Below are 14,804 nucleotides of genomic sequence, written 5' to 3'. Positions count from 1 at the left end.
GTCCATTTAAAAGACAAAAGTGAATGCCTATACAATACAGAGATGCACAGTATTTTTTTTCCATATCAAGGCTGTTAGTTTGAAGTGCTGTTATAGACAATATCTTTTCCGGAGCTCAAGGTCTCTGCAGCATCTTGAATGGAACTAGCGATAATACCCATGAAGAGGTGGTTAGTTTGATTGTTGCCAAGGCTGCAGTATTATTATTTTTTTACTCATTCATCAAAAGTCTGATTTGTGCTATAAATTAAATGCATTTCATGAATCTTCTGCTCTGAACTGCCGGTGACCTGCTGCTAGGCTCACAAATAAAGCTTTTATGGAAGCACTGTGCACCGTATCCTTTGCCAAAGTAGAACATTTGTGACACTCACTTGCAATGGGGAGGATGTTATTGCTTCGGTACTGTATGCTCTAGCTTTATAAAAGAAATGCAAGCAGAATCCTTCACCTTGCTTACATGTGGTACAGATACGGTACATCTGTTAATTACCATAGTTATGTTTTAGAAACAGCAGCAATTTCAACTGCAGTGGCGAAAAACTAGAGAGATGCATATTTGTTACAGCATTATATGCATCTTGCCTTTGCATAATGCAGATTTTGATTACCAGATTAATATCCACACCTAAGTGTTGGCGGTGATCTAACACCATGTTGTTCTAGAACAGGAAAGCAGACACGAATGGGTTTGGCACCAGCTTGGCTACAGGAAGGAGGTGTACAAAATGCCATCCAACAGCCTTAGGATCTGTGTAGGGTCTATTCCTTAGCCCTTTCAACTGAAGATATCTGGCAAGGCAGCAGAGACTTAGGATCAGAGTTTTCCTTCTCCTTGATGGGCTGCCTTCCCAGCCTCATCGGCCCTTCACTTCCCTCTACAGCACATATAGAAACTACCTTCTTGACTGTTGGACCCATCTCATCTTCTCAATCTGCCAGAGCCTGTCGTAGCATGCAGGGAAAGTCCCCTAACTTATTGAGAGTTTGAGACCCATTGGTTACAATCACCTGATTTAGGCAGCCAGTCAAAGCCGGGGGACCAAAGGTAGACAAACTACCCCAGAAGGAGCACGACATGTAGATGTACATTAATGAATGGCATCTATATGCTCCCATGGGGAAAGCTATATGGGAAGCTTGCAATAAATATGTAATACGTAAGTATAATGGCAAAGCTCTGGAAATTAGTCTACAGGATTTTTGCTTTCTGACATAAAAGTTCATTAACTTTCAGTATTGCTAGAGGTGAAAGTATGCTGTAACACATATGGCACACCAATGTACATGGGGTTGCCTAATCAGTTCAACAGAGACAACAGTTCACCATATGTATCTGTGAAAGAACCGGAGTGTTTATCAAAGAAACAAAATTACTATATATCGTTTTGTTTGGAATTTTAGGGTTCCTGGAGCCTATGTTGTCTGACAGGTAAAACCTTCAGAAGGTGTTAAAAAAATTAGGTAATGTGTGGATTGCTAGCAGCCTGGTCTAGCTGGAATTAAGACAAATGTATGTAATGTTAGGGACGCGGGTGGCGCTGTGGGTTAAACCACAGAGCCTAGGGCTTGCCGATCAGAAGGTCGGTGGTTTGAATCCCCGTGACGGGGTGTGCTCTCGTTGCTCGGTCCCAGAAAGGAGCCCCGCGATGTAGATCTACTAGAGCTCCTCCTGTGGCCACCGAAGGGGCGTGCCCTACGGCCCAGGCAACTCCAGGCTCAGGACCAAGCGACGCCCCCGGAATCCTTTAACGGAATTACCTCTCCAAATTTGGGCAGCCGTTGACGTAATCTGCCCCTCCTCCTTCTATTGTTATGCAAATTTCCAACGCCTAACCGCCTAAACTAAGTTGTGACGACATGCTACGGGGTAGGCGAAAAACCCATCATGGCTAGCCCAGTATGGGAAAAGTCCTACCCGGCCCGCTGACTAACCAGGCAACCGACTCCCGTCCATAGCAGCGTCCCCTTACCTCTTTTTAAGGGGTGGGTGGGCGGGTGAACTGTTCGCTCCGGCGAACAAAGGAGTAAAGAGGTCGGCTTCCCGCCTGCGGGGAGCTTTAAATCTGCCGGCTCCGCCCCGACCGTTCTGATTGGCTGGTCGGGGATGACGCAGGCGGGAAGCCACCATCGCGTAGGGGCTGAACTCGCAGCCCCTACGCGGTGGTGCAGTCGGTCGGCCCACAACGCCACTTCCGTCGCAGGCGCGGAAGTGGCTTTGTGTGGCAATGTCCCTCCTTCCCACATAATTAAGACTCGTGACACAGAGATTAAGATTTAATTGGGTGGTTAAGGCCACAACTTTATTGATAAGCATGTTGAGCGGAATTGGCTTAGGCGTTGGAACCTAACAGACTATATCCGACTCCAACCCGTGTGTTGGAGTCCTTGAGAAGTTAACCACCAGAAAGGAGCCCCGCGATGTAGATCTACTAGAGCTCCTCCTGTGGCCACCGAAGGGGCGTGCCCTACGGCCCAGGCAACTCCAGGCTCAGGACCAAGCGACGCCCCCGGAATCCTTTAACGGAATTACCTCTCCAAATTTGGGCAGCCGTTGACGTAATCTGCCCCTCCTCCTTCTATTGTTATGCAAATTTCCAACGCCTAACCGCCACTCGAGCCCCCCTAGGCTCGCCGCCAATCCGCTCGCATGCCTTAACCAATAATTTAAGAATAATTGGATTATTTAGGGACTTCCTATACTGTTTTAGGGGCCGTGATCCTCCTCTCTTATTCACCTAATTAAATTCTCTAACACGTAACCAATCTTTGATTCCCATTATAACGTTCCCGAGCCAAACATCATTCCCCCTGGGCGACAGATGAACACCATCGTAACGATAAAGGGCTGCTTCGCTCTGTTTTAAAGTTGGATGCGAAATGGCACGTCCATTCAAAGACAGGACTCTGCGAATCACGAAGGAATTCAGGAGCCGTCTGGCTCTGTTCAGGGCGATAGGGCAACGTCCATCGCGCCAACTGCGCCTCTCGAGCAAGGAGGACCAAAGCAGCGTCATCCTCGGGCAGGCGTCCAAAAGGGTATCAAAGTCTCTGAATATTTGCAATTTTAAGTCCACGGCATTGCGATAGGCAAGGTCATTCTCTCCAAGCTGGACCACCAGTAGGTCAGGGTAGCCGAGCGAAGCAGCCCGATTTTGTATTGCCGGCAGAAACTCGTCCCACAGCATGCCTCTCCTCGCAATCCAAGACACCTGGACGAATTCTGGGAGGCCCAGCCCGTTCCCCAGGCCCACCTCGATGGCCCTTTCCCGAGCCCAATGGACTATGCTATGCCCAGCTATCCAGACCCGCACGATCCGAGAACCTGAAAATAAAGAATGACAACCGGGGATCAGCCAGGCCACCCCGTCGATGCTATGTACGAATATACCTTTTGTACGCATTTGATTTCCACCTCCCCAAGTCCTGAATTCTCTCGGATGAAAGGCCCAAATGCATGGCTGATGTAGCTGCGCCAATCCTAAAAGAGTGAGCAGAGAATTGATTGGGACTATAGCCGCAGGAGGCAATGGCCTTGCGCAGAACCCTGGTAAATTGGTGGCGGGTGAGCCTGGCGCCATCCTGGTGGATAAGCAATGGGCCTGGGCCGGGGGGCCGGAGATAAAGAAACCGTCTGGTATCTTTCACCGGACATGGACCTGGGGAACCAGTGGCGGGGAGCTTAATAGTCGCGCCCCTTCCCCTCTGGTCCGTTTTGGAGCAGCGTATGAGCACCTGCATTTGGGAGTCAGCCAGTGACACGTCCTGCATGAGTATGCCGCGTGTGATGCCCAGTGGGGAGTCCTCGCATACTACCTCGCCCACTCTGAGCGCTCCAAAGTACGCTATAGAAAAAGCTGCGGAGAATAGGCGCGCCTCAAATTTGGACCAACAGAGGGACCTCAACTGCCTGTGTACCTGAGCCAACATGTCAAAGGTAATGGGTCGCCTAGGGTCGCTGGCAGGCGGCTGGAGCCTGCGCCAGCCCTCCATCGCTCTACGCAAATGGAAATTGTCACACGGGTCTGCAAAATAGAGTGATTTTGAAAAGAATGTGATGGCTGCTGTGTGAATGTTGAGGGTCTTTGGTGCGCGCCCCAGGTTCCTCAAGTGCACTACATACTGCATGACCTCCTCCGGGGTCGGTGGGCCCAGAAGGGAAGCAGTGGACTCTTTCTGCCTGAACTTAGTGAAGTCTGACCAAGCCCGTTTATACGAGCTCAGTGTAGACGGGGCAACGGAAGCTAATACTCCCTTTAGGATCTCTCGCTCCCAAGGTTCCATAGGTGTTCCGGGAACGGCTCCGGCGACTGGCTTGCCTCCGGTGCCAACGATCGGAAGCGATCCATCTGGAAGCGAGACAGAGCATCTGCGATGTTATTATTGACCCCTGGCACAAATTTGGCAGAAAAATGCATATTCAACTGCAAACTGAGTAATACGAAGTGGCGTAGGAGGGAAGACACCCTCATCGACCGCGTGGATTGCCGAGTTAGGACGCTGACCACCGCTTGGTTGTCGGTTCTGAAGCAGACCCGTCGGTTCCTGAATTCTTCGGACCATAAGTGCACGGCTACTACTATAGGAAAAAATTCTAAGAATGTTAGGTCGCGTGTGATGTCCGTACCCTGCCACCTGGCCGGCCAACGCTGCGAGCACCATTTACCTCTGAAGTAGACCCCGAAACCTAAAGCACCTGCCGCGTCGGATTGTACTTGGAAATCAGCCCGCAGCAACATGGTGTCCTGCCATAATGACACCCCATTGTAGTTCTCAAGAAACACCAGCCAGGATTCAAGGTCGGCCTTGACCCCGCGGGGGAGTCGCTTCCTATGAAAAGGTTTGGTTAGGCCTACCGTGAGCCTAGCTAAGCGCCGGCAGAATGGGCGACCAGGTGAAATAACCCTGCAGGCAAAGTTGAGGTGTCCTAGCAGTGATTGCATTTGCCTAAGGGTAAGTTTTTTAAGGGGAATGAGTTGCCTGATGGTCTCCTTGAGGGCAAGTAGTTTTTCTGACGGCAGGCGTGAGGTTTGTGCAACCGTGTCCAGTTCTATGCCTAAGTACGTAAGGCATGAGACGGGACCTTCGGTTTTTTCAGCAGCCAATGGTACCCCTAATTCCTCTGCGAGAGCTGAGAAGGCCCGCATAAGGCCTGCACAGTCGGAACTGCGAGCCCCAGCCACGAAGAGAAAGTCATCCAGATAATGCGAGACACCTGGAAGACCTGTCCTAAAGCGCAGGGCCCAGTCCAGGAATGTGCTAAAGGCCTCAAACGCGGCGCATGCCACGGAGCAACCCATCGGCATGGCCTTGTCGATGAAATATGCCTCATTGAATCTGAAACCCAACCATTTATAGTCCCGCGGGTGAACTGGGAGTAAGCGAAATGCTGATTCAATGTCACATTTAGCCATTAACGCCCCTTTGCCAAATTGCCTTACTAACTTCACCGCCTGATCGAATGAGGCATATTTTACCGTGCACAGCTCCTGGGGTATTCCATCATTGACTGACCTGCCTATCGGGTGGGAAAGATTGTGTATGAGCCTGAATTCCCCGGGCGCCTTCTTAGGGACTATTCCCAATGGGGAGATGTGGAGATCAGGTATCGGTGGCGACGCGAACGGGCCAGCCACACGTCCTGCTAAGATTTCCTTGTTAATTTTCTTAATGGCTATATCTGGCCTTTCCCTAATGGATTTTTGATTGGGGGGTTCGCCCGTGCTAGGTGGGGTACGCACAGGAATACGGAAACCTGTTGAAAACCCTTCCCAAAGGTATTTTGCTGCATCTCTATTGGGGTAACAGTCAAGCAATAATTTCAGAGGGTGAAGCTTTACAGGAGAGTGGGCCAGAGCAAGTGATCTATTAATATTTATTAGTCCCCGAGATTGATCCCTGGGGGGCACCTGAGGTATTTCTGGGGCCCTGGTGCGAGTTGCCCCTGGCGCCCCGAAAGGACTGCCTCCCTTTAAAACACGAAACTCCCGGGTGCTGACCCAAACACTTTTCGCATTCGTGGGAGTACTTACAGTTGGGTCGCTGGCAAAGGCCCTTATTATATTCCCAGCAAACCCTGCGTCGCGGGTCTCTCTTGGGTTCAAACCTGGCGGACCTAGGTGGATCCGTCTGCTTCCTTTCTACATATGGGACTACGTGATTGCTCCAAAAATGCTGGTGGCGCTGATCCCACCTGGTTTTTGGGTTCTGCGAAGCATTCCTACGGAAGTCTTCATCGTAATTCAGCGCAGCCGCCTCCCCAGCCATCCTGTAGGCCATCCTAACATCAGCTATGTAGGCCATAAGGTGCATTGCCCTTTTTGGATAAGCAGCTGTTATCACTGCGATCCAAATATGCATTCCATCCAGCCAATTTTCGAAGGTGCGGTCAGCCCGTGGTGTCCTATGTCTGCGCCTGCCATACTCCTTTCTCTTTTCGCCCTTTCCCAGTGTATGGGACAATGGTAAAAGGGTGAAAATGTCTATAAAATCGCCATTCAAGATTTTTTCCCTTGTTTTATTTGATAAATGGGATCCTAGAATGATATCTGTGTCTGAATTGGTAGAATACTTTGAGTCTGGTATCAAGGCACCGTCCCTCCATTCTAACGTCCCCTTGAATCCCTTACGATGGGTGCTGGCTCTCCTCTTATGCACCCACAAAGGAAGACCCATCTGATCCTCCGCAATCCCCCAATAATCTTCCATTGGGATCTCACCATCTGAGTCGGACGTACCTGAGTCATCGGAGTCGTCATCCCTAGTTCTCTTACGCTTGTCGGTTTTCTTCTTCGCCTTTCCGCTCCGATGACGCCCTTCTTCGTCCCGCGACGCCGCTTCGCCACTTCTCGCCGGCCTGGAGTTGTCATCGTCCCCTGATGTATCGGAACCCCCAGCTTCCCGTTGCACCACCGGTTGCGCGGGCTGGGCCCCTTGGAGACCTGTAATAGACTGTGAGGACTGCCCGGGCGAGCCTGCTGCTTGAGCCCCGGCCCCAAGGCTTTGGACGTTGGGGGCATTGGAGCGCGCCTTCTGCCCCCGTGTCCGTGGGGCCTGGCTCGCATAGCTTCCACGCTCGGAGCTAGAGCTGGCAAATAAGGAAGCCGAGGTGCCCGGCGACCCGCCCTCTGAAAAACAAGTGTCTAGGATACAATCCTGAGACTCAGCAGGCTCGACCTGCGACTCACGAGGATCATCCTGTGTGGCCTCAGCGGCGGGGGCCAGAGATTTTGCAATGGCCGCCAGCTGCTTGCAAACATCCAGCTGGGTCTTCTGAAGAGTGGAGACAACACGTACCAAGGCCTCAGTCTTGTCCTGAGCTGCAGGACTCTTGGAGGGGGCCGAACCTCGCACACGCTTGGGTGCCATTATCAGATTGCAGCTAAACCAAGTTATGTATTTAGCTTATCACCTGTACTCTGGGTTATTTATTCCTTTATTATTATTATTATTATTATTATTATTATTATTATTATTATTTGTAATTTGCTTATTTATTTTATTATTATTTCCCTATTTATATATATATATTATTAATTATAATTATTTATTTATTTACTTATTTATTTATTTGTTTGTTTTAAGGCTATATATATATATATATACGGGCTTATAATTGTAAAGTTACCGGTTTATTGCTATTATAGTATATAATTGCTATGCCTCACCACAGTGGGACGAATGAGCTATTTATATAACCAGAAAGTTAAGACCCAAAGCAACTCAGCTCAGCAAAACTTTCAGCCTTCAGCTGAACAGATCACCTCTAATGTCCCAGCACTCAGCTAATGCTTGGCAGCGGGTTGGACTGGATGACCCTTGTGGTCTCTTCCAACTCTATGATTCTATGATCCTAATTAGTTGTTTCTAGATACGCCACTGGCCAGCACTCAGCTAAAGCTTGGTGGGGGGTTGGACTGGATGGCCCCTGTGGTCTCCTCCAACTCTATGATTCTAATTACGCGTTGGCTTGTCCCAGCAGGAGGAACAAAAGAGTTTAGTTATAAACCGCAAATTAATTCCCCACGTAACTCAGGTCACTATAAATTTATCCTGTAATCAACAGCACAATGTAGTTGCAATGACAAATCCCCCTTATTACAGTAAAGCAAGGAAAAAACTTTGGCAAAGCAAACCCTTTTGCAAATGCAGAATGAAATGTCTTTAAAGCAGGAACCCGGGTCTATTTTTATTTTTTATTTTTTATTTTATCTATTATTAATAACTGTGGCGAGTTATTTTTACGTTAAACTGTGACTGTAAGGAAACCTTGGCAAAAGAGACACTTAAACTACAGCAAATAAGAGGCAACGTTTTCAAACAAAGCAAAGCAAACAAAAACAACTGACCTACACAAGATGGCGGCCGCCAGCGGACGCACGTGGCCACACTCAAAATGGCCGCCTGGTAATGTCCCCTCACAAAATGGCCGCCTGGATAATGACGCCAATCAAAAGACCCACTCAAGATGGCCGACGAGGCCACGTGATCAAAACAAACCTCCCCAAAAAGAGCTCTTTACGGCAGAGCAATAAGCAAGGGGGCAGCAATCTAGAATTCTAAGCGGCCGCCGCTAAATTAAGGCACCCAGTGCAAGGAGTTCGAGAACTGCCGCTGAAAAGGCCGAAAACCTTGTTAAGAACACCACCGGGAAGAGGGGGGATGAAATCGGAGGTCGCTCACCCGGTTCTTGCATCGCTCCCTTATCCACAGCTGACTGGCGCTCTTCTCCCGCAAGCGCTCGATGGCCGATATGCTGCTGGGCACCGCTGTGGCCTCGTAAGCGCCGCGGTGGCCTTGGAACCGGCGGCAAAAAACAGCTGGGGGCGGTAGCAGGACACCACGCTATGGCGGAGGTGCTGCTAGTACGTTGCCGAGGCCCTGGAACCGCCGCGGGAGCCTTGGGATCTCCGGCGAAAAAACAGCTGGTGGGCGGTAGGCAGGAACAGCTGATGAGCGGTATCGCTGCTGGCTTCCGCTGCCTCTAATCGAGCGCCCCAAGCCCCGAGAAATTCAGCCAAGTATCCAAGGTACAGCGCTAATAAACGGTGCCCGATTGCTCCTAGCAGGAAAAACAAAGGAAAAGACCCAAAAAACAAAAGGGAACCGCGTTGAAGCTGCAGTGAACTGTTCGCTCCGGCGAACAAAGGAGTAAAGAGGTCGGCTTCCCGCCTGCGGGGAGCTTTAAATCTGCCGGCTCCGCCCCGACCGTTCTGATTGGCTGGTCGGGGATGACGCAGGCGGGAAGCCACCATCGCGTAGGGGCTGAACTCGCAGCCCCTACGCGGTGGTGCAGTCGGTCGGCCCACAACGCCACTTCCGTCGCAGGCGCGGAAGTGGCTTTGTCATGCTGGCCACATGACCTGGAAGCTGTACGCCGGCTCCCTCGGCCAATAACGTGAGATGAGCGCCGCAACCCCAGAGTCGGTCACGACTGGACCTAATGGTCAGGGGTCCCTTTACCTTTTTGTAATGTTAGGGAATACAGATAGGGAGCTGCTTGCATAAATCATGAGGATACACAAGATCTGACCACGAATTTCAAAATTTTGATTTCCCTCCAAACCTGAGCCAAGCTGTTGCAATTGTTTTGCAATGTTGCAAACCCCACATTTGACAGTGCCCCCAAAAGCACAGCAAGTAATACATCAAACCAGAGTCCCAAGTTAATGCCACTGTACCGTAGTTAACAGCACTCAAATTCCCACATTGTCTTATTTAAGTTTTGCAATCGTTTTGCAGTGAAAACCCCATGTTTTGCATCACTTCCCTGAACTGTGACTGACTTGCCCCAGGTGAGGCTCTACTGGTCATCCCAAATCTGATACAAGACGACGACACAGTTTTGGAATGTAATTGTCTTTCAGCATTTTACAGTTCTCCCCCACAAAATACAGAGATAAGTTATACATTGATGTGAGGGTTCCAGTTAATACTATCCAAAATCCACCATTGTCTTATTTACTGCAAACCATTGCCAAAGTTTTGCAATCATTTTGCAGCAACCCAAAAATTGACCTACCATGTGCCTGTAGGAGATTGCTGGACTGGGATACAACTTAGCAAAAAATCTATGCAGAAAAAATGCATATTCAACCGAACCCCATTCAGTTTTTTGGATTATGGAACGATGTGGCTGAATCTACCAAAGTATTTTAAGGGTACCGTATATAGTCATCATGAACAGAATTTAGGTGTCTGTTTATAAATGATCTATTACAACAGTGATGATAAAACCAATTCCTCAGTTCACTGCAATTCATTTTTTGTTTAAAAGCCAACATATCTCTGAATTTTTCCAACAACTTCCCCAACTTGCTCAATCTGAGGTAGAATCCAGAAAATGGCATTGGCAAATGAGCTGCATAAAGTTTGGTTCACTGAAATACCCCCCCCCCCAAAAAAAACCCCACTTCTCTATGCCTTCCACAAACACAACCATTTCCCTCTCTTCACCAAAGAGAGGACCAGCTCTACCGGCTCCCCTTAATAAAATTACAGCTGAATTAGTGTGATTATGAAGGAAAAGATTATAATTTAACAAAATCAGTTAAAATGTGTCAGGCTGATACATTGCAGAAGCCGCTGTCAAAATGCTGAGTTCTGATGTTGCTGCCAAGTTCTAGGCAAAAATAAATCAAAGCCAACACTTTCCTCCCTTGCAATTAACCAAATGAAAACTGCAGCATGTGGCATGGAGACAGACTGTCCCTTTTGCTTATGCAAACAGAGGGAATTCTGTTCTGGCTACTATTGTAACAAGTTATCCCCCCCCCCAAAAAAAACCGCTGACCCATACCCACCTCATAATTATTGACTGCTTTAATGCACTGATCTGGATCAATATCTCATAATTTCCATAGGTGATGCACACATGTAACTCCCTTTTACTTGGGCATTGATGGGTGTTTAAATGGGTCTTTCCAGCATTAGAGCCATTTATAATTGCCAAGAGAGAGAGAGAAAACCTCAGTTTGTGAAAACAACCTTAATTCAGGATAAATCAAATCACACAAACATCACACCAGGAGGAAGAGCATTGCAGGTGACCAAGTACCGTAAGTCCTGGGATCATGTGTAATCACTTTCATGTGCTTGGTCCATAACAGAAAAAAAACAACTCCAAAAGTAGTCCAATATGTTTATTGTGACCAGCCTAACAGGAAGTAACCCAAAAAGTAAAATAGGGAAACCCTCTAAATTAAAAATTAGCCTGGATGTTGAAGATTTCAAATCTGTATTAAGATTCAGTCTGGAGGTATAAATTGCAAATTGAATTTCTGGTAGGTACTACAGCTATGGTTTCAAAAATGCTTGCTTCTAAACATATGGAGGGGAAATACAGTACATTTAGCGGGAAAGAAATGTACCCCAATTCCCTCTCCCTGATTATATTGCTTACAGTCTTTGAGGATTTTGCAGCTTCAGCAGCCCATGCCCATTTGGGTTGATTTCTTCCCGAGAACAGTGAAATTCTCATACAGCCTCTCAGCTTGACACTGATGACATCACTGAGAACAAATGAAGCCAATTCAGATGGAAGGTAATGTTTATGGAATCACATTACCAGCACTCTTACCAATCAGGGATCATGTGCTAAGCATTATAATATCATAGCACTATGAAGCCAATCTGATTGGAGAGCAAATAACTCAATTCAGGGAACACTTTCCGCAAGAAACAGATGTGTGCATGTTGTACGTAAGTTTCAACCCACTCCCATCCAGTCACTAAACAAGGGGTGCTTTTTCCAGGGGCAGAACTGTAAAACAACATAAGTTCAACGTTTAATAGTCCAACTGGGTATTATTATTTTTTACTGTGGACATAACAGTTGAATTGATAGTTGTGCACTACTTCAGCTGTGAAGCACACAATTCTCTTCTCTCTCCCTTTCCCACTGCTGTTTACAACCATTTTTACATTCCTGATAAGTTAGAGTAAAAAAACCACACCTCTCTTAAGAAATAAATACCCTGGGCACATGCACTTTTGTGTTTTAAACTCACTTAAATCATAGCACCATCAACACTATAGAAACAAAAGTGCTGTTTCCTTAGGCTGCTCTTTCCATTTACTTGGAAAGGAGCACCATTTTGTTGTAGAAAAGGATAATACAGTTTTAAAGAAAAATAATGGAATGAGCATCAGTAACCACACACATTTTTGACCATCCCAGACTATTAAATGTGGTTGTTTTAGGATGCTGTGGTAACCAGTCCCAGCAGGCTCATTCATGTCTGCTAAGATGCTGACACTGAGCCTGTTTGTTACTGCTCTCTAAGTGGTCAATTAGGCTCCCTAAGGCTATGGCACACAGGCTCCCAAATCTGTGACCCCAGACATGTTTAATGCCTTGCAATTTGTGAGTGCTAGTTCAAGATATATCTGCTGACACCAATTTATGGTAAGCATAAATGGGTGATAGAAACTTATTTTCCTAACTCAGATTGCAATCCTGAATAGTGAACACACTAACTTGGAAGCAAGCCTTTTCCCTTTGCTGTGCAGCACTGATAAACAGGAGGGAACTATTACTACAGCAATTCTGAAGATGACCTTAATGTAACTGTTGCTTTTTATCATGATGGAATTGAGATGGATTGAACCACAGTGCTCTTAATGAAGTTTCAACAGGTAAACTTAAAATTGAGCCTATTCTGAAATCTGGGGTTCTTATATCTTATCTAAAATACTTGTTTTTTCAGAAAAAGCCTTTTGCTTAAGCACCAATAGTGACATTTTAGAGTTCATTTTCCTTCCTGTGCTAAAACATTTTGCAAAAGTCCAGGGTAAGTGTAAAATATACCCAAATTAAAAATTGTGGAGATTGCCGCCAGGAAAGGAAGCCGGCCGCCAGGCACGTGACAATGCAAATCGCCCTTCTCGTCGCTGCATGACATGGCAAAATTTAGAGTCGGCATCCAGCCGGAGGCCAGAGAGGGCGCCGCCGCCTGGGGAGGAGGAGGCAGGCAGGGAAGGCTGCGCAGGGTTTCCCTTCGCCGGGCCAGAGCGGCGGCGGCGGCCTGGGGCGGCTGGGAGGGAGGCGGCGGCAGCTGCGCGCCCGTGTCTGCCCGCCTGGGGTCTGTGCGTGCCGTCTTTTACGTCTCCCCTCCAAACTAAACTAAATATAGGGCGGCACAGAGTTGGTGTGCCGCGGGATTTTTTTTCATAGAACAAGTGTGCCGTGGCCCCAAAAAGGTTGAGAAACACTGTCTAAGAGCATGACAAGAGTTGAATCCAGGGTGACAGGGTGTTTCTCCCAGGAACACACACACACACACACACACACGTTTATAATTTAGAAATAAATTAATCTTGAGTAATGTTTCCATTTTTAAAAGATAAAAATAGCCCTGATAGAAGGATTCCTATTGAGATTTTCCCAGTGCAACCTCTTTCTACACAATAGCAACCTTTAATCCAGACCCCTCATTTTCCTTCCTCTCAGTTATAGTGCTTGTCAACTTGCATTACAGATGAATAACAGAGAAACATAAAGACATACCCTTGGGTAGAACACTTGCTCAGCTTTGCAGGATGGGAAAGCTTCATCATACAAAATAATTACAGTAGTAAGTGATAATAACTGTAACATTTTACAATCCTGACTGAGCACCATGAGGGTATTTTTTAAAAAATAAAACAATGAACACCGTAGAACTATAATAATGCCCATTTAAAACAAAGAAACTAGAACTATGTGAATTGGTCAAAATTTCTCTGAAGACATCATCCCTTCTGGATAAACACTGCCCAATTCCAGAAACACTGTGCAGCTCACAGACACAGAAGTGCAATTACTGCTAACTATAGTTTATGTCAAGTGAAGAGAACCCTTTCCAGCCCAAGAGCCTTTTTGGGGTCATGTGCTGTTGCTAGACCAGGCCAGAGGCAAAGGTGAGTGTAAAAGTTGATGTGAACTTTATCATTGTACAACAGGTTATCTATCCCTCTAGCAAGTAGCATTGTCAGGGTTCAAGGATGCAGTCCAGCCAGGCAAAAGCACCGAAGGAGGGCCCCAAGCAGGTCTGCTAAGGAGTGTGGCAAGGAAAAAGCTATGGGCTGGGGAGAGTCCCAGGGGTCAGATACAGAAGCCTAGGGCCTCCACTGCCGTAGTCTCATTGCTAAGCAAAAACATGCAGAGCTTAGTGGAGTAGGAGGCCAGCCAACCAAGACACACTGATGTGTACTTGCCTGAATACAGAGTCGGCATCCGAAGTTGGGTCCAGTCCTAGGGTCGAATAAACTGCAATCCATGTGGTCAAATGGACCAGGGGTCAGGGAGTCCAGTGATCAGGCAGCCAAGACAAGCAGGGAACACAAAGGTAGGGCCAGGAACTACAAGCATTCTTACCAGCATCTGACTACTGCTGGAAGCTCTGCTTAAGATGGCTGAAGCCAGATGGTTCTCATCAGTGTCTTATTCTCTGTGTTCTTGAAGGCTGATAGCTGAAGGTGGAGTCACTCAGTTTTCTCCCCCTTCAGGCTGCTATTCCACAGGCCAAGCTGCTACAGCTGTGCCGGTAGCGAAGGCCTGGTGGCAAACAAGTAGGCCCCCCGCCCTCAACTTGCTGATAGTTAGAAAAGGTAAAGGTCAGAGCTGAGTTGCGTGTGTAAGCTGGAGGCTGAAGCTTGCCTTCATGAAGTAGAGAAATGCCTGGTTTCTGCTTGTATACAAGGCTGTGGCTATGGGTGAAGCAATACCTTACTAGAGTGTTAATGTTGTGAACCCCTCCATCATAGACTCAAGTTGTATATATGTGTAAATAAACCATTTGCCACAAAGACACGGCAGTCTTCAC

This window comes from Zootoca vivipara, chromosome 10 (genome assembly GCF_965207765.1).
Source record: "Zootoca vivipara chromosome 10, rZooViv2.hap1.1, whole genome shotgun sequence".
NCBI classification, from domain to species: domain Eukaryota; kingdom Metazoa; phylum Chordata; class Lepidosauria; order Squamata; family Lacertidae; genus Zootoca; species Zootoca vivipara.
Note: the sequence above shows the minus strand (reverse complement) of the source record.